Source organism: Protopterus annectens, chromosome 3.part0 (genome assembly GCF_019279795.1).
Source record: "Protopterus annectens isolate FY-2018-M chromosome 3.part0, PAN1.0, whole genome shotgun sequence".
NCBI lineage: Eukaryota > Metazoa > Chordata > Ceratodontiformes > Protopteridae > Protopterus > Protopterus annectens.
Window position 1 is genome coordinate 856,967,921 of NC_056731.1, and position 26,841 is coordinate 856,994,761.

Below are 26,841 nucleotides of genomic sequence, written 5' to 3' on the forward strand. Positions count from 1 at the left end.
CCCCCGATCTCCAGTGTTTAAGCGTAGCGCAGCTGCGCGAATATGCGCTGTGCATACAAAACAAGACAAATATGTAAAATATACATACAAATTGTAATGTCAGTTAAAAGTTAGTTTGTCATGCAGGTGAATGGCAAGCTGAAGACAACATGGCTACTGAGTAGTGGTTGCTATGTGTGGAAGCGCACTCACAGAGATGTAACCAAGCATTAGTAGGCAATCCTATGCAATTGAGGCTGAGGATAGTGAAGCACAATTTGTCATGCCATATGGGCCAAGCCTCTACAGTGTAAGAGTAGGTTAAGGGGACTATCAGCGTAGAAGATAGGTGACATCATGAGTGTGGATGTATAAAATACTGTAATCTTATTGGAGCAGTGTGTCACATGTTTGCTGTCAGTGACTCATCAGTGGAAGAGGCGTGTTATGATTTATCCTAAGTAAAGTCAGGAAACTGACGGTGTACGCCATGGATATCCCCGAAGTTTCTTGCAAACCTGCTGAAGTGTGCTTGCGCCCGTGCAAGCCTGTAAGCCCGAGTAAGCATGTGTGCATGTGTGTCTGCCCGTGTGCGCGAGTTGAAGAATGAGTAAGCTACTGTAAGATTGTTGAAGCCCGTGTAATGTTGTGTAAGCCAGTGTAAGTGTTTGTATGCATGTATAAGCCTGTGTGTGCACGTGGAAGCAGATGTGCACTTCACTGTGCTCCTATGCGCCGCGCCGCTCACTGTGGACACAAACAGTGAAAAGGAAGGTAAACAAATAGCAGTAAGTTAACCAAGGAGAACTACCACAGCTAGCAGGTGAAAACAATCAGACCAAGTATATTACAAAGCCAGTACAGTAGGCCAGCACAGCACAGCACGTACAACTCTACAAACAGCATTCCACCATGTTTTTCTCAGACACACTGCAACACTGTAGTATACTAAGAGAAGTGAAAACTGTAAAAGCTTAACTGAGACAACATAATGTTAGGGGCTGCCATTGCTATTATACGTCAACATATGCAACATGTGGAGGGTTGTGCCAATGTGAATGCTGCTCAGCATCACACAATGAGTAGACGGAGAGGAGTGTGCAGGCACAGGGTAACCTACCAGGGGCAACATGAGCTGGAGATAGTACAGCGCTATAGAGTGGACAGAGACCTCCTGCAGAAGATTGTGGAGCTGTGCAGGCCATGTCTCACACACAGAACCAACAGAGGGAAACCTATCCCAGTGGAAACCAAGGTATGTGTTGCCCTAAGGATACCAGCAACAGGTACCTTCCAGAGATCAACTGGTGATATGATGTGGATTTTACAAACATCAGCATCCAGGGTACTGCACCAGTTCATGAATGCCATGTCAGCACATGTCAGTGATGATGTATATATCCCCAATTCCCGTGAGGTATTGGGCAGCAATATGTGTCTTTTCCACACAATAGTGGAATATCCTAAGTACTGTGTGCAATACACTGCATGCACATATGCATCAAAGCACCAGCCAGTGAGTGTGGTAGGGCCTACATCATCCACAAGGGCTTCCCCTCCATGAAGTGGCAGTTTGTGTGTGATGGCCAGCCCATAATAATGAATGTGTGTGCTGGATGCCCTGAAAGCTGCAATGCTTCCGATATGTGGCATCTGATGCAGCTGTACAAAACATTTGTCAATGGGGACAACCCTCATGGTCACCTAGTGGGGGATTGCTGGATGTGCAGTTCAACTGTGGCTGATGACACACATCAGAAATGCGCACACACATGAACAGGAATGCCATAATGAGGCACACGCACAAACGGAAACTCTACTCTAGCATGTGTTTGTGTCGCTCAAGTCACAGTTCTGGTGCCTGGACACATCTGGTGGAGCATTAAAGCACTTGTCAACTACATGTACCAGAATTGTCTGTGGCCTAGGTCATCTGTGTCACACACACACACACACACACACACACACACACACACACACACACACACACACACACACACACATGACAGTTTATATACATAGTGTGAATGACTGTTCATGTATGTGTATTACTGCAGAACAGTTCAAACTCAGCAAAGTATGTCAATAATGGACATTCATCATAGTTGTACAACCACCTTGGAGGATATGCATGCAAAACTTCCATTGCTTATGTGATACAGTGATGTACTTCAAAATACCATTGTAAATGCAAATATCAAATGACAAATGACATAGCACTTATCTATATGTACACATTGTTACCCATTATACATATTGGGGTGTAATACCTATGTGTTACTGTTGGTAAAGTATGTGTAGTAAATGTGGATAACTGACTCTTTTTAGCCTTATAGGTTTACAGCATGGGTTGGATAACACGTATCTGTCTGTATGATACCCTTGTGTAGAATAACTGTGTCATGTGCAGAATGCATTCTAGGCCACAGTATGAATTCCCAGATGTGGACAGGAATATCCCTATTGTCTTTGCTTGTAACTAACATGGCTATATGTCAAACAGTAATGGTCCCAGCAATGTGTGGTGGTCAATACCAGTGCATACTGGTATAGTATAGTACATGTAGGATCCACATGCTACTGTGTGTCCTACATGTGTGGGTCAGTTGTGAAGATATCATATAACAATTGGTTATTCAGACTGTTGAGGTCATGTCTACTACCATAATGCAAAACAGTCACAGATAGTAACAGTATCACCCACAGCACCGTGTAAAACCATAGCAATCACACATGTGTAGACAAGTACAACAATATGTGTAGTATAATGCATACTGGCCACCAATAGAAACTATGAAGTGTTAACAGTGTGTAATACAGGGCATGTCACCATTCCAATGTGTCCACTATACATGTACATGCAGACAGTGCACCTTCACCATGTTCACATATAAATACATGAAAATCTGTACTACACACATCACACACGTATTGCACACTCTGAAACACATGCTGCCAATACTACACACGTCAGTCAAATGGCACATGGATGGATAATACATCTTCAGAATTAACAGTGCTGTACACTATACTACATTGATGATCATAGCTGTAATGTATCATGCTTGCTTACATACACCTAAAAGGAAATCACACTTTGTGTTAACAACATTGTAATATTATTACCATGCTATGAAGCCACCCTGTGCATCAACACCATGTTAGTCTGTACCTGCATCAATGTTACACATTACAAGAGGTGGCACAGGTGTCATCATATGCACAGGGTATGTAGTTTCTTTTCCAGAGCCTGTCATTGAAACATCCAATCAACATGTATGCATTTGTGTGTGTGTGAGGGACAACAGGTTTTGCATGGCCCAATGTTGATGCAATGTGTGTGTGTATCTGTTATCCCTAGCTGTTTGTTTTATGTGTGTCTCTGCATGTACACTGTTTCAGCATGTGTCAGTCATATACTGGAGGTTGTGGGACAGTCACAGACCTGCCAGGCTGTACAGATCACCATTTCTGGCAATGGACACCCCTCCATGCATTCAACCATATTCCAGTCCTGCACCTGGCAATGTATACACATACATTCTTGGGATCCGTATCACAACCTGTGGATAGACGGGTGTCAGTAATGTTAACCTGATTTGCATAGTATTGTCATTTAATACATAGTTATATGAGCCATACTCATCCTCCAAAGTAATAACCACTGCTGACTGCTGCTGAGATGTGCACATGACCTTTTAAAGGTGCTGTACTATCATTGTTTCCAATGTCCCTTGTAATACCCAGCAACAAAATAACTGGTCACTACACAACTATAACCCAGGATCACTACAGCACACAGTATGTGCACTATCACAGAGCCATAGCACATTCAGATACATCCAAGGTGATCATATACAGATAATGCAGCACATTCAATAGTGCTAATATTCACATACATATTACAAATACACACACACACACACACACACACACACACACACACACACACACACACACACTTGTCAGGGCTGGGAGTTGAACATACACCTAAATACCTTATCACACTACAGCATTACGCAATTACAGAACGCGCTACCGAGATTACTGAACATAGCACTCCCAGAGGCATACTTCTAGGTGGATGACATCATCCGCAAAGGCAAAGACGCCGATAGGGAATGTATGTGTTGTGAGGCATCTAAAAGCATTACTGTGTCCCCAGGCAGCTAGAAACACACACACACACACACACACACACACACACACACACACACACACACACACACACACACACACTTGGCAGGACTGGGAGTTGAACATACACCTAACTACCTTATCACACTACAGCATTACGCATTTACAGAACGCGCTACCGAGATTACTGAACACAGCACTCCCAGAGGCATACTTCTAGGTGGGTGACATCATCCGCAAAGGCTAAGATGCCGATAGGGAATGTATGTGTTGTGAGACATCTAAAAGCATTACTGTGTCCCCAGGCAGCTGGAAACACACACACACACACTTGGCAGGACTGGGAGTTGAACATACACCTAACTACCTTATCACACTACAGCATTATGCATTTACAGAACGCGCTACCGAGATTACTGAACACAGCACTCCCAGAGGCATACTTCTAGGTGGGTGACATCATCCGCAAAGGCAAAGACGCCGATAGGGAATGTATGTGTTGTGAGGCATCTAAAAGCATTGCTGTGTCCCCAGGCAGCTGGAAACACACACACACACACACACACACACACACACACACACACACACTTGGCAGGACTGGGAGTTGAACATACACCTAACTACCTTATCACACTACAGCATTACACATTTACAGAACGCGCTACCGAGATTACTGAACAAAGCACTCCCAGAGGCATACTTCTAGGTGGGTGACATCATCCGCAGAGGCAAAGATGCTGATAGGGAATGTATGTGTTGTGAGGCATCTAAAAGCATTACTGTGTCCCCAGGCAGCTGAAAACACACACACACACACACACACTTGGCATGACTGGGAGTTGAACATACACCTAACTACCTTATCACACTACAGCATTACGCATTTACAGAACGCGCTACCGAGATTACTGAACACAGCACTCCCAGAGGCATACTTCTAGGTGGGTGACATCATCCACAAAGGAAAAGACGCCGATAGGGAATGTATGTGTTGTGAAGCATCTAAAAGCATTACTGTGTCCCCAGGCAGCTGGAAACACACACACACACACACACACTTGGCAGGACTGGGAGTTGAACATACACCTAACTACCTTATCACACTACAACATTACTCATTTACAGAATGCGCTACCGAGATTACTGAACACAGCACTCCCAGAGGCATACTTCTAGGTGGGTGACATCATCCGCAAAGGCAAAGATGCCAATAGGGAATGTTTAGAGAGTGAGCAGTCTGAAAGCATATTACTGTCCCAAGGTAGATGTAGACAAACACATGGCAGTGCTGTTATCGGGGCAACTAAATTTCTACGGAGCACTGCAACACTAAATAGATACGGGATGTGCCACAGACAGTACACCCTTCGAGACAGCAACAAGTGTGTTCAATGTAGGCATCCATCGTGACATTGAAAATGGATATCTGTTGCCTGGATGACCACCATGGCTATACAGGATGTCAATGGCCATGCCCACATGCTTAGTATCACACGTCTGTTTGGAATGTACTGTGTGTCCATCTACACAACGGTGTACTGGGCATGCTCACACACTTAGCAGTTGCAAAGGGCTGTCTTGCATGCACACAGATTCTAATCACGGAAGGGCGCAGTTTGGAATGTACTGTGTGTCCATCTACACAACGGCATACTGGGCATGCTCACACACTTAGCAGTTGCAAAGGGCCATCTTGCATGCACACAGGTTCTAATCACGGAAGGGCGCAGTGTGGAATGTACTGTGTGTCCATCTACACAATGGCATACTGGGCATGCTCACACATTTAGCAGTTGCAAAGGGCCATCTTGCATGCACATGGAGTCTAATCACGGAAGGGCGCAGTGTGGAATGTACTGTGTGTCCATCTACACAACGGCGTACTGGGCATGCTCACACACTTAGCAGTTGCAAAGGGCCGTCTTGCATGCACACGGATTCTAAACACAGAAGAGCACAGTATGGTATTACTGTCCCCACGTACATGAAGGCCATTCACATGTATTGACCAGTACACACTCAGGAGCTATCACAGATGTCTCAGGTGCAGATCACAGAGGTACACACCACAATCTACAATGTAGCTGTCACACATCGCCATGTCATTGGACCAGCAATACACAGCTATACATTAACACAACACCGTGTGACTCATGACCAGTGGACTGTACATAGGTCTTCAGCAACTGTGCAGACTACCCATGTACTGACAGGATTCCATCATGTGTTATGCATTGCAATGATACCAGTGTACATAACCAGGTCAGCTCTACACATACCAGGGGCCCTGGGACTTACACAGCTGTGACAGATGACTGTCGCTGTACACCAACGAACACACATGTTTGGCTATGTCATACATGCAATTGCAGTGGATATGTGCATGGACCACACACACAACACATATGTACATAGCATAGCTTTTGCTGTCCTCTGTGCAGACAAGTGGCTAGAGCAATCATATGCACGCAAATGGAAGGTGGGTCCATGGCTGTTGAATGCTAACAGTACATGAGGTAGCAATGTTGACCAAGGACACATTCCCTCTGTACTAGTTACCCATGACACCCATCATATCATACAACAGTCCATGTGTTATGTATGTCAACACACATGTCCACCAATTGCAATACATTCAAACATGGCGACATGACAGGCATGTAGGACCAACACACATGTACAATCTGTAGTGTGCATGCAGCTACCATGCATGTACAGTAGCTGATGTAAGTAAGTCATCTGTGCCTAACTACAACATGCAGTTGCAATGCCACCCCATCATTGACACCTGTATATGGTGACATACTGACAGTATGGTAGGATGTACAGCAGGTATGGATGTATGTGTGTACATAAAGTGGTGATGCACCTGTGTAGATGGATGTTTGCCAGGGATGGCTGTCAGGTGTGTCACACACCATCCAACCATGACATGTGCAAACAGTACGCTATGTTACCGTTACGTGACGGTGGAGACATAACACCTACACAGCGGTCAGGTGTTACCGACAGTACGTCACTTGACACCTGTAACACTTACATCCTCCTGTGTGCATATAGCAGCACAATTGCCGAAGGTAGCGTTGGTATACATAATGCGGCCAATACTGCTGCATGTCTGTCAGACGTATCATCATATAGCAGGTGTATCATTCACAGTACAGCCATGTGTGTTTGCTTGTGTGACCATATATGCCACATATGGTGTGGAATACAACCCACTTGTCACACACCCCTGTACACTGTTGCACAGATCGGTACATACTGCAGTGTGGAAAGCATGACATAGGCAGGTGTGGTGTGTGTATCACACACATCAGCTATCCAAATGTGTATGACATTTGTGGTCTCCACAGTGTGTGTGTGTGTGTGTGTGTGTGTGTGTGTGTGTGTGTGTGTGTGTGTGTGTGTGTGTGTGTGTGTGTATGTGTGTGTATGTGTGTGTGTGTGTATGTGTGTGCGTGTGTGTGTGTGTGTGTGTATGTAGGTTTGTATGGCTGTCTGGTGCATGGAGTGAGGGTGTATGTTACCATACAGAACACACAGAATCCCTAACCCCTCATGGTCATGCAGTCCACTACCCTGTTGATGCCATCGGTCTCAGCCGCACTGGCTACCTGTACATGTTCTTTCTCTGTGTCGCATTATGTGGGTGCACAGTACTGTGAGTGTGATGACCACATAGGCAAGGGTCCTCACCTCAACACTATGGGGTGTGCGTTATAGTGTTGTTGTTGACCCCATTAGTGTGAGCATGTTCCTGTAATGTGACAGGGTATTACTGCTACACAGTGAGGCCTCATGCTATCAAGTGGCCTCTAACATTATCATTGGCCAGACCACTGTGTACAATCCCTGCACCATGTCAACATACCTGTGATGTGACCTGGTATGGATGTCATGTCTCTAGCCACTGTAGCCTATTAAACTGCCCACATGCTTCTGGATCAGTATATGTGTGGACATCTGTGGTATGTTAGACTTTCCAACAGTCAGGCTGAGGCTATGTATAGCATGCTAATATTGCCATATGTCCCTGTGAGTACTCCACAGTTACACATGGGAGACTGCAAACAGTGCTACCTGTAGGCACATGCAAGTAGACCATAAGGAGGAAACCATGGCATCATTACTATGACACATACTGTGAACATATAACAATGCATGCTAAACCTGTACTACATGGTATGTCTGGTGCATGACAACAGTACACAACTAATGTAATATACATGTCTCTCACTATTCTCACACAACTATTGTAATATACACTTCTCTCACTATTCTTACACAACTAATGTAGAATGCACTTTTCACTATTCTGTTCACCCTGTGCATCAGGCCATTTGAGCATGTCCCTGCACCGATGGTGTGGATGACAGGGATGCAGCACAGGCTTCATCATATGCACAGGGTGATAATGTTTGCCAGGGGCATAGGCTGCACCAATGGATGACATCATGTGTGTGGGTGAGGGCCAGTGATATGATTGGACATGTCTGTTCAGTATGCATGTGGTTTTTGTGTGCCCTACAGATGTCTTTGCTGTGTGCATGTATGTGTGCTCACAGTTCTGCCTTTTGAGAGGCCTACATGGGGTATTATTAACAGCTCCAGTTTGTGCAGACCAGGTTGTATAGCTCACTGTGTCCGGCCATGGCCATGTGACCTGTGCCTGCCAGGGGTTGCACGGGCACTACCAGGCAGAGGTACAGATTGGCTACTGTCTGATGAAACATGTCCACTGGAACCGTGTCCCCACTGGGAATGTCCAGGGCCACGTTCACGTGGCCTGCTGTGTCCTGGTGTGGACTGCGCAGCACCAGCTGCACTGCTACTGCTACTGCTACTGGCACTATGGAAGTGGGCATGTGAGGTGGCATGCTCACATTGACCTGCACTAGGTGGTGTGGCTGGCCTACATCCACGTGGCCTACGCCTCACTCCTACCAGATGTTCCAGCACAGACAGCTCACACTCGTGGATTGCCATGCCATGGTCAAGGATTCCAACCATGTCACCCAATCGCCAGTCCAGAACATCAGCAATCTGCTGTTGAGCATTTGCCAAAGCCTGGATGTTGTCATTTAGGGAACGGATAGCAGCCCTCTGCAGCCTCTGCCCTTCTCTGGTCTGCCGTTCAGCACGTGTCTGTGCCACCATTACAGTCTGGAACATGCATCTGGTGATACCAGCTGCTGTGCTCTGTCCTGCAGGTGCATGTCTGCCAGAGGTCCTCTTACGAGCAGCACTGGCCACATGCCTGTGTGGCACATCTGCAGTCATTACACTGACACCATGGTGTTTAGACACACCTTCTGTAGCCACCACACGTTCCTGTTCCACACTAACAGACACTGACTGTCCTTCCTCTATGGCCACTGGTGATGCAGTATGTGTTGGCAGCAGAACTGTTTGCGGGGAAGAGGGGGACATAGCTGGGATGGCAACCGTTGGCACAGATTCAGCCCCTGACAACCCCACCTGTACCTCATGCATATGCTCAACACTGCTAGTATCTGTGGGGACATTAACATCAGATGGACCGCAGGAGGGTAATGCACCTACATCACCTGTGAATGCAAAGAAAGACTCTAAATTACAATAGGCACACACACACACAGACACACACACAGACACACCATGCATGTGATTTGACAGATGTCATGCAGCATGCCTGTAGTACAGCAGAGGGCATGCAGCTCAGACATTAATAGTGTTAGTAAGCATACCTCCCTGGGGTGCACACTACAGCAAGCAGGTGTCATATCAGTAGCCATGCAGTTCACACAATCATGGTAGTATGCATGCATTCCCGTGATACACCATGTGGACCAGAACAGGATAACAGTACACATGGCTGATGTGACCTTGACATGTACTCTGCTGATGTGTGCATTAACATGCATACATGTCTGACACAATGCTGTCCTGACACATGTACAGCATCGTAATGGGCATCACATTGTGGTGTTGTCTGTATGCCCTACAGATAGAATGCATGTTTAGCAAATGTGCATGAGCATGGAAGGGTAGTGTGAGCCATCTACATTGCTATACAGTGTGTAGTACAGACACTGTGCCATTGCATGGCATCTTGAGGCATCTGTATTGCTGTACAATGCATAATATGTACACATTGCATAGCCATAACTGTTTGCATACCCATGACATAACTGTGGATTATGACCCACGATGCTGAGGTGTATACACACCAAACCATGCTGTGTCAAGTGACAGATCACTGGAGGACCTACAGCTGACACCCCTGCACAACAACTACAGGGTCTTAGCTGCCTAGCAACCATGTCCACACATAGCGGACATGTCAATTCACCATTTTCCACCTGACATTGATGTACCACACACACACAAGGTGCACAGCTAACGGTGATGTCCTACAGCAGCAAGGGAAATGTACAGTATCTGTGGCCTGATGTGGTGTCAATGTCTATGGAAGCTGTACAGGTGACTACTGTCATGCTATGACACAGTCGTGATGTTCAACCGATCTTATATGGTAGACTTCAGTGACACCTCCACTAGCTGTGCACATGCTGTTAGGATGTCCAGTGTACCACATCAACTGTATAATCAGTCAACTAAGGGTATAAGTGGACCATGTGTGGACAACGTGCAACAGGGTGTATACACATCACATCTACTGTGTGGCTACATGTCTCTGGCCATCCCCCATGGCCATGTGTGCACATGTGTTGGCCAAATGTGTGTGATGGCCATCTATCTCACATGTCTGTGTTGTCCCATATGACAAACACCCGCAGATGTCAGATATGTCACCATCCACAGGGCTATGCAGACAATGGGTTGTATGTTTGGTATGTGAGGTATGGGTCATGGGATAGTGTGACAATATTGCAGCCAGAACACTACATGTCTGGGACATGTCAGATGGCACATCACAATGTGTGCACCCAATGCAGGGGCATACAACACAATGGTGACAACTGTTGGCTGCCCATATCACAGCTCACTGTGTGGTACTGTTTACGTACCATGCATGTTGTTCCAATGCATACTACATATGCCTCCCTTGTAGAACACCTCAACCGTTGTATGCACAACTGACCACACATGTAGCAATGACAAATACTGTGGTTTCAAGTTGTTGTATCATTTCACTTGTATATATTGCATATGGGTGGCCTGTGTAAATGATGGGTGCTGCGACCTGTATATCGTGACTGGAATGAACATCAAGTGTGCAAGTGTTAACTGGCCACAAGGCAAATAGATCTATGCTTTAACATGCCTGATACTGATGACAGTCTTACCTGCAACTGACTCATGTCTGTGCGGCATGCCAGAGGTACCTGTATAGGGGTGACACAGCAGTATGAACATTATTCATGACTGTATGACAGCCAAAGGGTGCACTGTGCATGTTAACACATTTGTCTGTGCGGCACGCCAGAGGTACCTGTATAGGGGTGACACAGCAGTATGAACATTATTCATGACTGTATGACAGCCACAGGGTGCACTGTGCATGTTAACACATTGGCCTGTATAATAGCATATAGTATGCACATGTGTGCATACACAGGGTAGCATACTGTAGTATGCAGCATGTGTGTCCACATACCTTGCATATGTTGTTACTTTACATAATGTACAGTGACACATGCAACTAAATGGGATATAATAGCCATATGTGCAGTACTGACTTACCAGGCAACTCCAGGCTCATTGGTTGGGAGACACCCACCTCCATGATGGCAGCTAGTGTTTGTGGATGCTGTTGTCTGGGTGTCCCCAGACTGGCCAATAGCTCCTCGGTGTGTGTGAGTGGGGGCTGGGTTGGTGTCCCACCACCTGTTCCACCTTGTTCCCTGGTGATTGCAGTGGCATGCTGTTTTGCATGTTGTATCACATCTGTGCAGTGTCTGCACACCTGCTGGTGGGTGCAGTTATGGCCACCCACATCATTCACCCTCCTGCGTAGATCCTGCCAGAGGTCATCCCACTGCTGGGCATGCTGTGGCACATGGCTGAACAACAAGTCATAGTTGTCATGGAGCTGTGGGATGAGGACATCATCCTCCTGGCGGCTGTATGCTGGGAGGCATGTACAGGGCATTATCTGTAAGACATAATGATGGTGACAGGTCACAGTTTCAGAGATGTACAGAGATACTGCTGCACATACATTTCTATGACATCTACTACATCTGCACAGTTATCTTTGCAAAGCATCATGACACTGACATGACTGACGTGTTTGTGTCACACATGTCACACCCATTATGCATTGGATATCATCACCATATATGTGTGTCACCTCATTACAGTGTTCATACTCCATGTAAATGCTGTCTTGCTGTGGGCATGTCTATTTGCCTGCACTTGTGTTCTTACCTATCTGCACATGCCTGGATGTGTCCACGGTAATGCTGTTGACCTGGATGCTGTGTATATGTCACATATCAACACAGACACAGCCGTAATGGACTTGAGCAGTGACAATGCACACATACGCATGGATACCTGTACATGCATGTGTTTTGCCATATACATCTACACAGCACTGTACAACTGTTCAACATCCTGCCACGGATCGCCTGTATTGCACATGTGATAGACATGGGACAATGGCTAGTCAGACGACATTCGCAGGGATGGTTATCAACCATAGCATGTGCAGGCACGGTTTCCAAGCTGTAACAGACAGCCATTATGCCACCGTAAGGTGCATCAGTGCCACATTACTGATCCAGTCAGTTGATAGTACATCTACCATGCGGCCAACACACCATGCATGACTGGGATGATATGTGCAGCTTTGATGGACAGGGTTGCATGGTATGGTGGGAGTATGTCACATATATGTCATAGGGATCTGTCCAGCCTGTGGCGATCCTAGTATTAGGACGGTGGCTGTCCATGACATATGTCTTATAGATCAGGATATGGACATGTAGCATGTCCATCATCATGGTGTAGCAAATGTCTTTCTGCAAGGTAGACAGCATGCTGCATAGTGGGGGTAAGGATTGTGAAGGCTGGTATCGTACATCCATGCATAGCCATTACCCCTTAAAGGTGGTATGTGATCCAATATTGGTCACCACAGTGCTCTATATGCCTGTCCAGTTATCTCCGTGCTCATGGATGACAACCTGACATGACATGGGTACCTCATGTGACTACCTAAGGGGCCTGGAGACATCACCAAGTCGGGGGGTGCACTGCACAGCACCATCCCTTACACAGTGTCCATAATGTTGACCACAGCCTAGGTAGTAGTTTATGGGTACAGGGATGTTCACCTAGCAGTGACAATGTTGATATCATCCATCAGACTGTGCACATATGTCACACACCTCACCCACACAGCCCATTCTGCATGTTGTTCACAACACTGACACAGCTATACTGATAGGTCATGGCCATTCACAGCCTTACATACACAGATGCCTAACATTTGTCTGTGTGGTATGGGCTACAATGAGGGTGGGGTACAACACATTAACCCTGTTCTACTGTAGCTGGCACTGGTGTGATGTGCACATGTCACTCCTGCACCTTTTGTAGTTGTGAGTCTGTCAACAGGCCACTGGTGGAACACTCCTGTGACATACAAAGGTATTTGTAATCAAACATCCGTGCTGTCTTGTACATCTGTACTGCTAACATCTACAGTGATAATGGTTCATGGACATGCACACCATACTCAGCAGGGTTACAGTGCGGTGCCACCCAAAATGACTGTCATCACCACTTGTGTGTTGATATTATCCAACACCCTATCTGTATTGTATGGTCATGCTAGGCACTTGTTCAGAACTTGTGAGCATGTCATGAGCTACTGATTACTATAGCACCCATTCCACACGATTTTCCACAGGTACACTGGCTGTCCTACACTTCCCAGCTTGCTTATGGTACAACAGCTGTTGTACTCACATAACGCACATATCCTGTGGGACATGGTTGTATATACAGGCATGTCCAACTGTCACGTACCAGTGCTACTGCCTGTCTATATGAGGGATATGTCGTACTTGTGGCAATAGAGCAATTGTCTCATGTACACATTCAATGCTCACCTCCCAACATGCGACACTATAGCCTGTGGGGGATGCACTTCTGCAGCCGTGCTGGGGGCATAGCTCTCAAGTGTACCTCATTACGAGGAACGTACCTCATTTGGGGTCTTAAAAGGTGCATGTTCCTCAAGGTTCCATATTGAAAGGGTCTGTCACACATTCATTGTTGGAAATTGTTTACCTGCTAGCCATGGCTAAATAGATGGGAATCATATTAATTCATTAGAATATCTTTTTTATATGTAAAACCAGCCTATTTTAGCCATCTTATGCCCTTCCTAGTTGAAGCTGTTAGTAAGCCAGTTGTAAGTGTTCCACATTTTGCCCATTTGTCACACATTATGAGTGCTAATGTTCCTCATTTTGGGGACAGGAGGTTGACAGCTATGGCTGGGGGTAATGCTGTCACCAACCCTGACTGCACCTGACAGTCATTTAGGGATGTGTAACATTCGCAACACACCCCACCCATCACATAGTCTCACATGATCTACACCACTGGCCACACCTATAAGGACAACTTGTGCAGTACGTCTCCATACTCAGTGTAGGCACCAGAGGTAGCCCCCATCATGGAAGACAACATCACCAACTTATAGCCCACAGACTCATGTGTGCTCATCGCATACAGCCAATAGGGAGTTATAAAATTCACAACACACCAGTCATAGGTGACTCTTTAGGGAGTCACACTGCAGTTCCACACAGCAGGCTACACAAGGCGATAGTCGCTTACATCTTGCTGTCGGGTAACTGCTTCTGCAACATAACCTATGCACCCATGCCACACCTCACCAGGTACGATGTGACTGTCATTCTCCATGTTAGTGTGACTGCCCTGTGATGCCACTTCACAGACTACGTGTGCAGGGGCATGCAATAGCTCACCAGTCTTATAGCCCTGAGGGTGTGGGCCAAGCCCTGGGGAGCATTTTGCATTCATCCGGACATGATACCACTGTACAATGACTGACTGTGTCACTTCAACAGTTGCCTATGCTCCTATTGTCATTCCACAGGCATCTGGTATCTGTCCGCTTTGACTGACCTGGTCAAACACAATGCTGTGGCACAGATGACTTGCACCTGTCAGCCCTGGGAGTACAGCTCACATGTAAGGCTCTTGCTGCTTCTATACTGCCTGTCTTGCACAGTTTCCAATAACTGTCACCGGCAGAATGGGAACTGGCAAGCACGACATGGGGTCATGTAACACAATGCTTGCATCTTCCTCTGTGATGCACGCAGGCAAGGCACACCTTATAATGCACCACTCAAACATCTCTGCAGTGACTGGGACCTGTCTCTAGGCTCTGCAGAGCACACCTGCAATGACAGGTTATAGACGGACCATACCTTTCAGGCACATACCTGGACTGGCACACCCACAGCTGAGGGGTTCCCATATCCCACTATGTTGTGCACACATCCTGGCTAGTTACTTAGCACAATGCATCAGAGGTGCTCCATGTGCAACTAACTGTGTCCGGGACCGCTATACACATTGTAACAAACTACAGAGTCAACATCATACCCCACGGTTAACATGCCTTATTTGTTGGTATATTGGACAGTGGGTCTCAGACAGCTACTACTGATGTGTGACTGACACTACCCCATACTTAACTGGGATAGCCACTCATGTACCGACACATCCATGAGTCATAACCTCCGCTCTGCTGGATCAACCCATACACACCACCTCCAAGACCTACATTAACCTTGACATGAACACTACCACCATGTGACTTGTGTTACACACCTGGGGTTATCCCCTCATTGGTGGATTCCGAACATATGCTAATCAACCTTGTTAGCCACATCCCGGCACCACACCCAACACAGCATACACAGTACATGAGTACTACAACACCTACTACAGACATCTGCTGACAGCGGTTGTTAACGTCATGACACCCATGCAGATGGACAATGCACATACAAATGCTGACACATACCCCAGTGCACTTCATTAGCATGTACACAACTGCATGGATCATGCTATTCCACACAGAGCTATGATGGTACACACCAGATAACAGATGCCACTCTGGTGGTCATGTTCCATGGACATATGATGTACAACAACAGGTGTAGGCTGTTGCACAGTGGTGTACATTCCCATGGGGTGGCTCACTGGTCAGCCGTGGTAGGGCCACAGGGTCCCTCATCACATACTCCAAGACTAGCTACGTAAACATGACTGTGACACATTCCGGGGTGTACCACCAGGCATTATGGTGGTATGTCAGTAGTCGATGGCAACACCCACATCTGCTGTCACATACAACAGTCACTCAGGAACATTACAGACCCAGGTGATGTTGGCAACATGCTGGAGGATGGATTCAATGCTAACATTACACCCTCTCACTCACTACAGGGCCACAATCCATACAGGAGCATTGTGGTGTCCCTGTGGTCACACCTACACAGTACTGACCTGCACTCTATATGTCCTGGGACACTGGCCCCATGTCACCTTCCAATGTCCCAGGCTGTGATGTCCACCAACCTCTGAATGACATGTCTCTCCACTAGGCCACCATATTCAGTAATAGCCTTGTTTCAGACATTGTAGCCCCTGAATGACACACAGCAGCATTTATCACACTACACACAGGTGGCACCACAATGCACGAGTGGGACTATAGTCCTACACACCTGACTGGACTGTTCTGCATGGCTATGGGGCAAATCATCAAGGACATCATTCACAGAGACATTGTTGGGCTCCCGTCCTTTGCTGCCACCCGGGTTGGGCTTGTTAGGGCCAGGGCATGGCCCCTACACATGGTGGACTCCTTTCATACAGTTACCAGGGCAGTTGCTGATGCTATGGGAGTCCACACATCCTACATTGTCCTCTCATTGTCTTTCAGCACCATTCTCCATTCTGGTATTGACAACATGCACATCCACCTGCACATCGTACCCTGTGTCTCAGGATGTTATGCAATGTGGCTCATGGACAGGACACACAAAGTGAGGCCAGCATACCATAGTACCTACTACATGTCAGGTACATTTGGCATACCACAGTCCTCAGTCATAGGGCCCCTCATGTTCAGTATATGCTTCCCTGCGGTACAGGCTAGCACAGGGGACTTTCCCTGCCTAGCTTTCAAACCCCTGCATACAAAGCGCCATGATTGCTCCACTAGCTGATACTGACTCCATCCATATGGATGTCGCTGTGACAGATACATGATATGACTATCATGGCATCAAGCTGCATGACACAAGGTGCATGAACATCACCTTTGCATTACACCATTCGCCCACTGACTATCACATGGGTGGTAGTCCCCTACATACATATCACATTGTACATGTGTGCAGTACACACATATGTCACACCCACTCCTGTGGTTAACGTATTGCCACTGTGGCGTGGATATCCTTCTACGTGGCCACACCTATCTGTACTAGGTGTGTAGCTGGTACATAGGCACCCATTGTACCTCTGAACTCAAGATATCTGCACACATTCAAGGGTACACCACCCCATTTAGGGTGTACCTTACACAACAGCTACAGCTTTACATACCACAACATTAACATGCCATGATGTTTACTGAGCTCCGACAGTTTAAGTATGCGGCTGCACTACGGAAACCACATCTGTACACATTTGCATACTACATACTCAGGGGTGACCTCTGCTGATCAGACAGGGCCCATGTCCACAACATTATTAATGGATATACTCCTCATACGTGACATAAGCAGAAGCCACTGTGAGCAACATGCTCATGGATATGTGCACACACACCACAATGAGTGGGATGTGCTTGAGGGTTACATTCCCAAACCAGACACTCACCATGCTTTGGAACATAAGTCCTATGTACATCATGCAGGGACACTCAGTAGCACTGTTAATGTGATACCTCCCTTGGTGATTGGGAGACACATGTAGGCCTGGGATCACTGCAGTGGCTGTACTGTGCAGAGGTGCAGGTGACACATGGCTCTGCTGTTCACAGGACACTACCCTAGAGAGGTGCCACTAGTGTGAACACTGTAGTTGTGCTTACACATGGACTTGCCAGACTGCATAGTACCCCACTATGCACCTGTGAAGCTATTACATGTCATTTGTGCATGGTTACTTGGTAGCCCTTCCATTTAGATTAGCTATCATGCTATTACAATGTCCCATGCCTACAAGCCATATGTATCCTGTTATTGTACATGCCAATAGATGATACCTGTAGTATGCATGATATGCCTGTTATGCTGTGTAGAATATCTGTCATATCTACCTATAATTCTATACATTACACATATTTCACATAGTATCCCATAATGCAAAGCATACTTGCACAGCGGGACCACCTCAGATATGTCATTGACGTTATATGCCCATACACATGCGTGCTGTGACAGTATATCAACATATACTATCCCCTGCTATGGCACGTCCTTGTTGGACATACCCTACCACTGACGGCGGGAAGTATGGAATTGTTCTGTTTAATGCCCTCATGTTGCATCCCTTGTGGTGTCTGTGCTGTGTACCTTGTGTCCCACTGCTGGACCCACAGTTTCTATAAGCGTTAGTATGCTCAGCAAGACATCACTACATAAATACCTTTCCCCACTTTATAGGTTCATAGGTTCATAGGTTTATACTAGGCTATCTGCCCTAAGGCATTTATAAGCCTAGCCCAAATTATTGTGGCTTACGCCACCCCTTATATGAAAAAATACTGTGCCCATTAGTTTGTTGTGCCTCTGTCCAGCAGTGACCCAGAGATGATTCCCGGGGTAAACCTACGATCTCCCATCCACAGGTCTAGATTTCTCTTGAACAGAGTCAGCGAGGTGCTCTGCCTCACATGGACCGGGATTTTATTCCACAGCATAGGAGTCTCTGAGTGATAAATCTATCCCTCCAGCACGTCCTATTTATATCCTGCTAAGGTTTAAGTCGCTTGCTCTAGTGGTTTTGGTGGATTTGGATTTTTGAGGTGGAGCATGTCCATTAATTCGGTTGGACATGGCCTTGTATGTCAGGCACATGTCACCTCTGAGCAGACGGTATGCGACTGAATAGAGCTGGAGTTTCTTCAATCTGGCAGCATATGACAGATTTTGGAGTCCCTTATCCTTTTGGTGAGGAACTTTGGGGTCTCTCCAATTGCTGCAGATGTCGGTGAGATACATCCCGAATGGGGCATTGTACTCGATCATTGGTCTGATAAGTGAAGAGTACAGGGAACAATGACCTCACTAGATCTGGATGTGAATCCCTTCATGATCAGGTGGGCAATGTAGAAGGTCTTTCTAACCACTTTAGCAATGTGAGTGTCAAAAGAAAGGCCACTGTCAACCTGGGTCCCCAGGTCCCGGATAACCTCTTCTGTGCTTAGTGGATTGCCACCTATATGGTAGCCTGGGGTTACCTTGTTTTCCCCGAAGGGTATGACTATACATTTTTTGGCGTTTAACTTCAGGCCATGGCTCTGGCACCATCTATCTGTTTCCATGAGTCCCTTCTGAAGGATATCCGTGTCCGATGCACTTTCCACTATGGCCCAGTTTGCAGTCATCTGCAAACTTTGTCAGCCAAAGTCCTCCCATGTTGGCCTGTACTTCTGGGAAGTAGATGCCAAACAATAGGCCAAGGACCGAGCCCTGTGGGACACCACTTGTGACCGGCTTGGAGTCTGACACAGCACCAGCAACTCTAACCCTGTGGGTTCTGTCCTTAAGCCAGTTTGCAACCCATCTTGTGACATATGGGTTTTCATTTAAGCTGGTAAGTTTTTCTACAATACCCGAGTGGGGTATTGTGTCGAAAGCCTTTGCAAGGTCAAGGTAGGCTGTATGGACTGCCTTTCCTCATCAATGGCCTTGGTGACTATTTCAAGAAGTCGACCAAGTTCAAAAGGCATGATCTTCCCTTGACAAAGCCAAACTGGGTCGGGTCCAATGTCTGCAAGTCCCTATATCTTTGTTTATGAGCTCCATTATGATCCTCTCCATAGCTTTGCAGACTAGACTTGTTAAGCTTATGGGGCGGTAATTACCAGGGTCCGTAGATGCGCCACCTTTGTGGAGTGGGACCACAGTTGCCGTACGCCACTCCTTGGGCACGTATCCTGTGGTAAGGCTGAGATTAAACAGCTGCCTTATGTGCGGGTTTAATTCCTCATTTAGCTCGTGTAGCACACAGGCGACACCATCCGTCCCATTGATGCTGTGTTTTTAGCTTTAGAGAGCAGCTTTCACCTGCGCATTTGAGATGTCCGGGAGGCTACACTCGGCTGGGATAGTTATCTCTCCTTTAGGGGGGGGAGAGGGGGGTGAAGTTTGCACTGAACCTGTCTGCCAGTATGTTGGCAATGTCTGTGGGTTCAGTGATTTTGTATCATTTTGGACTAATTCTGAGCATATCTGTGAGTTTCCACCCAGGTTCCTAACATAGCTGAAAAAGGCCTTATGATTGTCCTTTGAATCCATGGCAATTTTCTCTCAAAATTGGCCTTAGTTGATTTTATGAGTGCTCGTATTTTTACTAATAATGATCAGGGGTGACTTCCCTTTTATGGATTTTGTTCTATCATGTAATAGCTTTCTCCTCTTATTGTAAAGTTTGTTAATGGCTGGGGTCCACCAGATTGGACGTTGCCCTTTGTGGAAAGAGTCTTGGTTTAATTTGGGATTGCCTGATCCATGCAGTCCTGGAGGTGTTCATAGAAGGCATTTGTAAGGGCTTCCGCAGCTTGGGTTGTGGTTTCCTCTGACTCAGGGCCTTGAAGGATACCACACCAGTCTTGAGTAGTGTGAAGTTTGCTTTAGAGAAGTTCTTCACTATGGTCTTTTTGTTTGGGGTGGGCGGGATGTGGATTTCCAGTGAGATTAGTTTATGATCAGATCTCACCAATGAGGGATATACTTCGGTGTGGAGCATTTTGTCCCCATGTTTGTGACAATGAGATCTAGTATATTTTCTCCTCGTGGGAACAGTGACTAGCTGTTCCATGGCATTTGAATTTATGAACTCCAGGAACCGTTGGGCTAGAAAGTTAGGGCTTGAGTAATGTTCCCAGTCTATATTCGGTAGTTGAAGTCACCCAATATGATGGTGTTTGGAGATACATTTATACCCTCCAGTGTCTTCAGGAAGGCTGTGTGGGGTTCCTGAGTTTGAGAGGGTGGCCTGTAGCATGCTACAATTTGTAGAGCAGTTTGCCTATGGTTAGTTGCACCTGGATGGTTTCAAGCTTCATGCGTTGCCACCAACCTGGAGGTGTGAGTATCCTTTATGAATATGGATACACCCCTCCTTTTGTGGAGTGGTCCGGTTTTGGGGCGGAACGCATGATATGAGGTAAACCCTAATAGTGCCGGGTGCTCTCAGGAGCCTTGAACCAGGTTTCAGTTACAGCACAGACATCGATGTTCTCCATACTGAGAAGGGCCTCAGTGCGTGCATTTTGAGATTTAGACTTCTGGCATTGAGCAGCATTACCCTCAATTTCTTCCCATTTTTGTTTTCTAGGGTGGAAGGTTTAGAATTTGAGCCTTGCCTAAAAAAGGCACTATGGGGGTGGCAAGAGCCTTAGCCAATATCCGGAATCCCAGGGGTGACAGGTGCAAGCCGTCCCTTGCGAAGCAGCGTGGCTTGTCAAGCATGTCATCCCAGGCAGACAGACACTGGATCCCCTTTGAATGACACCAGACATTAAGCCAATCGTTAAAGCTGATCATCTTGTCTCTATATTGTGGCATCATTCTTGGTGAAGGAAGGATACTGCTCAGGGTATGCATTGCGGACATGTTTAATTAATGCAAACCAGGCTATACATACAGTAAAACTAATTAATACAGATCATGCTCTACATAACCTTACATATCAGGCATTCTACATACCTTGTTATCGTTACAGCATTTCGTTTCTATCTCTCTCACAGTGTTTCAACTGGTATTCGGTATGAGCATACGGTTAGAACGTCTGGCAAGTCATCCTTATATACGTCGATACCTGTAACATGTGGATTCATCCCGCCAATTGGTGTTTCTGAGTGACTAATTACTTGCATATCAGCTGTGCAGCTACTCCATTCACCAATTACGTGGCAACAGTGGGGTATAATTGAATTCTCCACTTGGGCGTTGCCTATTTGCCCTACCTTCGGGGAGACAGTCTGTATTCTGTTTTGTTATGTGTAATTGCAACTGCTATGCATGGAGACAAGTATACTTTGGATTCATGTCCCCCGTGGATTGTGTGTGACAGGTAGAGTATTTGGTTCAACATGTGGGTGTACCTGTCATCCCAACGTCTGATAACGGAGTATTGCAAACAAAACCTGTAACATGGCTGTTTGTTCCATTATACAACGCCTGCAATTTTGCATGATGCCTTTAATTGTGTCTCTCACACGGTATGTTGAGGGTTCTGCAGATGTAATTGACTGACTGGATGTTTGTGCTGCTATTACAGTCTGTATTGCTTTAGTTTCTAGTGTGGGGGATGTCGGTGGGTGTACGTAGCATATACAGGTTTGTGGGCCTTGCATTTCTACATAATCCGTATATATGTGTGTGGGCACCGTCCCTAATTAGAGAGCTAACAGTTAGTAGACTTATGTTACGGGATTGTACGTTGGGCCATTGTTAATTGGTTTCTATATCATCTGCAGGTGAGCTTGCTACTTGTATACCTCTGGAATTGCAGCGATATATCAAGGGATATGTGTAAGTGACAGCTATCCCTTGTATTTCTGCCCCAGATATTTGCAGTCATTGTGGTTGTGTTGGTAAAAGAGCCTGTTTGCCATGGGTTGCCACCTTTTCATATGGTCATTGTTGAACACTTGCGGGACACACAGTGGTGTTTACAGGCCAACACGTAGCGGCGGTCAGTACACAGGTTAGCACATACTTTTATCCTCAATACATACCTATTGTTGTGGGACTTTGGCTACTTATCATATTGCATGTAACATTTACGTTTCTTACATACAGGCATAACTATTAAATACAACTATTACATTATATATGGGACATATTAATGTCCTACCATCTCGGACATTTGCCCTTTGTACTGTTTTATGTAAGGACACGCCTGCCCAGGGTGGGGCTGTCCCTCCTACTGTGGGACAGGTAGTAACCGTATGCCTACGGCTAGCTATACCCACACCTACTGTACTGATCTGCCTCTGACTTGGCACTAACAAACACATGTTGCAGACACACACACACATTACAGTTACATGGAGACGCACATGGCACCCTCAACGCACACTTACACAGACTATGCACTCACAAACACAGTTGAACACAGTACCTACATGGACCGCAACACCGGCAGCAGTGACTAAATGTCCCTTCATACCATCATACTATTACTCGCGGCTGTACTGTTCTGGTACTGTGTTCTATCGGTCTTTCAGCCTCGTGGTTATGCATGTCGGTATGTTACACATTCCATAGTTGGCGGTATCCTATTTATTTGTACCTCCAAGGTGTTATGAATGTTGTTGAACTATCTATTATATTTGCAGATATCGCTGAATCCATCTATATCACCATATATCACTCTATTGCCCTTTCTATCTGTATTATATATATGCATATGTGTACATATATATATATATATCTATATATATATATATATATATATATATATATATATATATATATATATATATATATATATATCTGGCAGGGAACATGACAGGCACACAGCACCACCATATGCTGTAAGGCTCATGCACTGTTCAGGTGTTGGCATTCCGTGTTCCAGTAGATGTTGTGTTTACAATGTTTGAGGGCTGCCTATGTAGGAGTCACACATTGGGCCACCTATACATTACAATTTACAGGTGGTCATGTTTGTGTGCCATCCATTTTACTGTGTGTGCAGGTGGAGAGGTGTCAGTCCGTAGGGGCCTACACTGTCAGAGTATGTGCTATACGTTCCCTCTTTGCCAAGGCGTAGGCATATTGGGCATGCCTCTGTCTGCCTACTGGGGCTGGCACAGTGTGTTCATGGTCTGAATCCCTCTGTGCCTGTAATGGCCTTGGCAATTGCGGTGGGCTATGAGGGCCTTCACCATTTTGTCCCTGCTGCAGCTGCTTCCGCAGGATCATATTATGTAGCATGGCACATACTATGACGATGTGGGCACACGTGCCTGGAGAGTACTGCAAGGCTCCACCAGATGTATCCAAGCACCGGAACCGTGATTTCAGCATCCCAAACACATGCTCTATGATGATTCTGGTTTGTGCGTGTGCCTCATTATGGCGTTCTTGCATGGGTGTGTGTGCATTTCTGATGGGAGTCATCATCCACGGCTCCAGTGCATGGCCAGCATCCCCCACAAGATGGCCATGTGGGATGTCCCCCCTGACAAATACCTGATACAGCTGTGAGGCATGCCAGATATGGGAGTCATGGTAGCTTCCAGGGCTGCCAGCACACACATCCATGATAATGCCCTGGGCATTGCACACGACCTGGCAGTTGATGGAATGGAATCCCTTGCAGTTTATATAGTGCCTACCATGCTCACTGGGTGGTGACTTGATTTGTATGTGCATGCAGTCTGTCACACCCAGTACCTCCGGGTAGTGTGCCACACGGTGGAAGTGGCGCATATTCCTGGCCAACTCCTCCTGAGTTTGGGGGAAGTATATCTGCTCATTGGCATGTGGTAACATGGCATCCAGGAACTGGTGTAGTATCCTGGATGCTGATGCCTGTGAGATACCCATTATATCTCCAGTTGGCCTTTGAAAGGTACCTGTGGCCAGTATTCGCAGGCTTACACATACCTTCGTGTCCACTGGGATGGGTTCCCCTCTGTTGTTTCTGGTTCTCAGGAGTGGCCGGCACAGCTCAACTATTTTCTGTAACATGTCCCTGTCCATCCTATAACGCTCTACTATCTCCAGGTCATGTAGCCCCTGGTAGGTTACCCTTGGTCTGAACACTCTCCTTCTCCTCCGAGGCCTGCGGTGGTTGTCGGCTTCATCCTCCACAACTCCGTCAGTCTCTAACACATGCTGATGAATCACAGCTATGGCAGCTCCCAACATGTACATTTTAAAAGTTCCCCGTGTGTTTACACCTATGGTTCAGTGTTTGGGAATACACAGGTGTGTGTTGGGTGCTTTCACACTTTATACTATTGTGCTGTGAACACTGATGATGTCATAGGGTGTGTATGTACGATCGTAGCTACAGGTTATCTTATGTGTTTTACTGCCGGAACTACTTTTGTGGTGCCTTTGGTGTTGAATTACATTTGCCTGCCATGGATTACCTCTTGCCCTTCCCTTTACATTTCTGCACGTTGCACCTACCATTTTCTGGCATGCATCCTGCAGCCTACTTTCATTTGTACTTTCCTGGACCTGGCGTATCTTGCGTTATGTGTGCTACTGCCAGTCTGCTGTCAGTTTGCTTTGCTCTGCTGTGTCAGGTCTCCTATCTTTGCAATCCAATACCTCCCCACCTTTCTTTGCATTCCAATGCCTCCCCTATCCTGTTTTGCAGGTTTCTGCAAGCAGACTTGTCAGCTGCTGTCGATTGGCCATCGTGGGTTGATTGGTGTTGATTGCTCATTAGTACTCCAATTACCCTACTTCTGCATTTCCTTCTTTTCTTCCCCTGACCTTCCTGTTTGTGCTATTGTTTGCGGCGTGTGCGTCCGATTACTGGGTTTCGGGAATGTTTTCATCCCCGTACACATGCGCTTTTGGGCACCATGTGTGCTCTCAGCTAAACGATTCTATACCTTCCTCCCCACCCTGTCCTGCAGCTTTGCTTAGCAACGGACAGGCCAGATTTGCATTGCTCCAATGTGCTTACTGCTACGGTGGCACACCCCTCTGCTGATGTCATGCATCTCCTCTGAGCCACTCCTCGGTGTTATACCGCTGCGCCGTATGGTACAACCTTCATCCGGCGGGACATTTGCGATTCAGTATTATCTGCCTCATTTGCATGGCATTGACTACTAATTCATAGTTACCGCGCCGAACACTATCGCAGGCCCTTAGCAACCCTTGCACCTTGGTTGTGGTGTTCCATGCCTACCATTGTGTATTAAGCTGTAAACCTGATTTCTATTACGTTGCGATTTTATGACATTTTTATATTATTTCTTTATGTTACAGCTTCTGCACACATGCCCTGCGGTTGTGCTATGCGTTAATGTGGACATGACATTAAATGTTGTTATTTACGTGTTGTGCATCTTTTCTTATGCCATTGGCGGTGTATTTCATCATTGGCATATGTTAACATTGTGATAACTGGGTCTGGCCCTCTTCCACAGCTCCGATGTTCTGTTTGGGAAAATGTAAACCGTGTTTTTTGGTTTACATTTCCGTGGGCTTACACTACACCTGCACCACTTCATGAATCACTATATGCCTTCATTTGCATGGTGCAACACTGCACATGGGGTGATTAGCATACCTAAGCTGGGGGCTGCGCAGTTCTGGCATACGCCGGCAGTGCACGTGGAATTGGATCGTACCTGAATCGCTCGACAGCCATATTTGGCGTTATACCGCCTACGCTATGCCTGCGCCTGGTGCAAGCTTCATGAATCCCGGGGTGTGTGTGTGTGTGTGTGTGTGTGTGTGTGTGTGTGTGTGCGCATGTGTATTTGTGGTTATAATCACT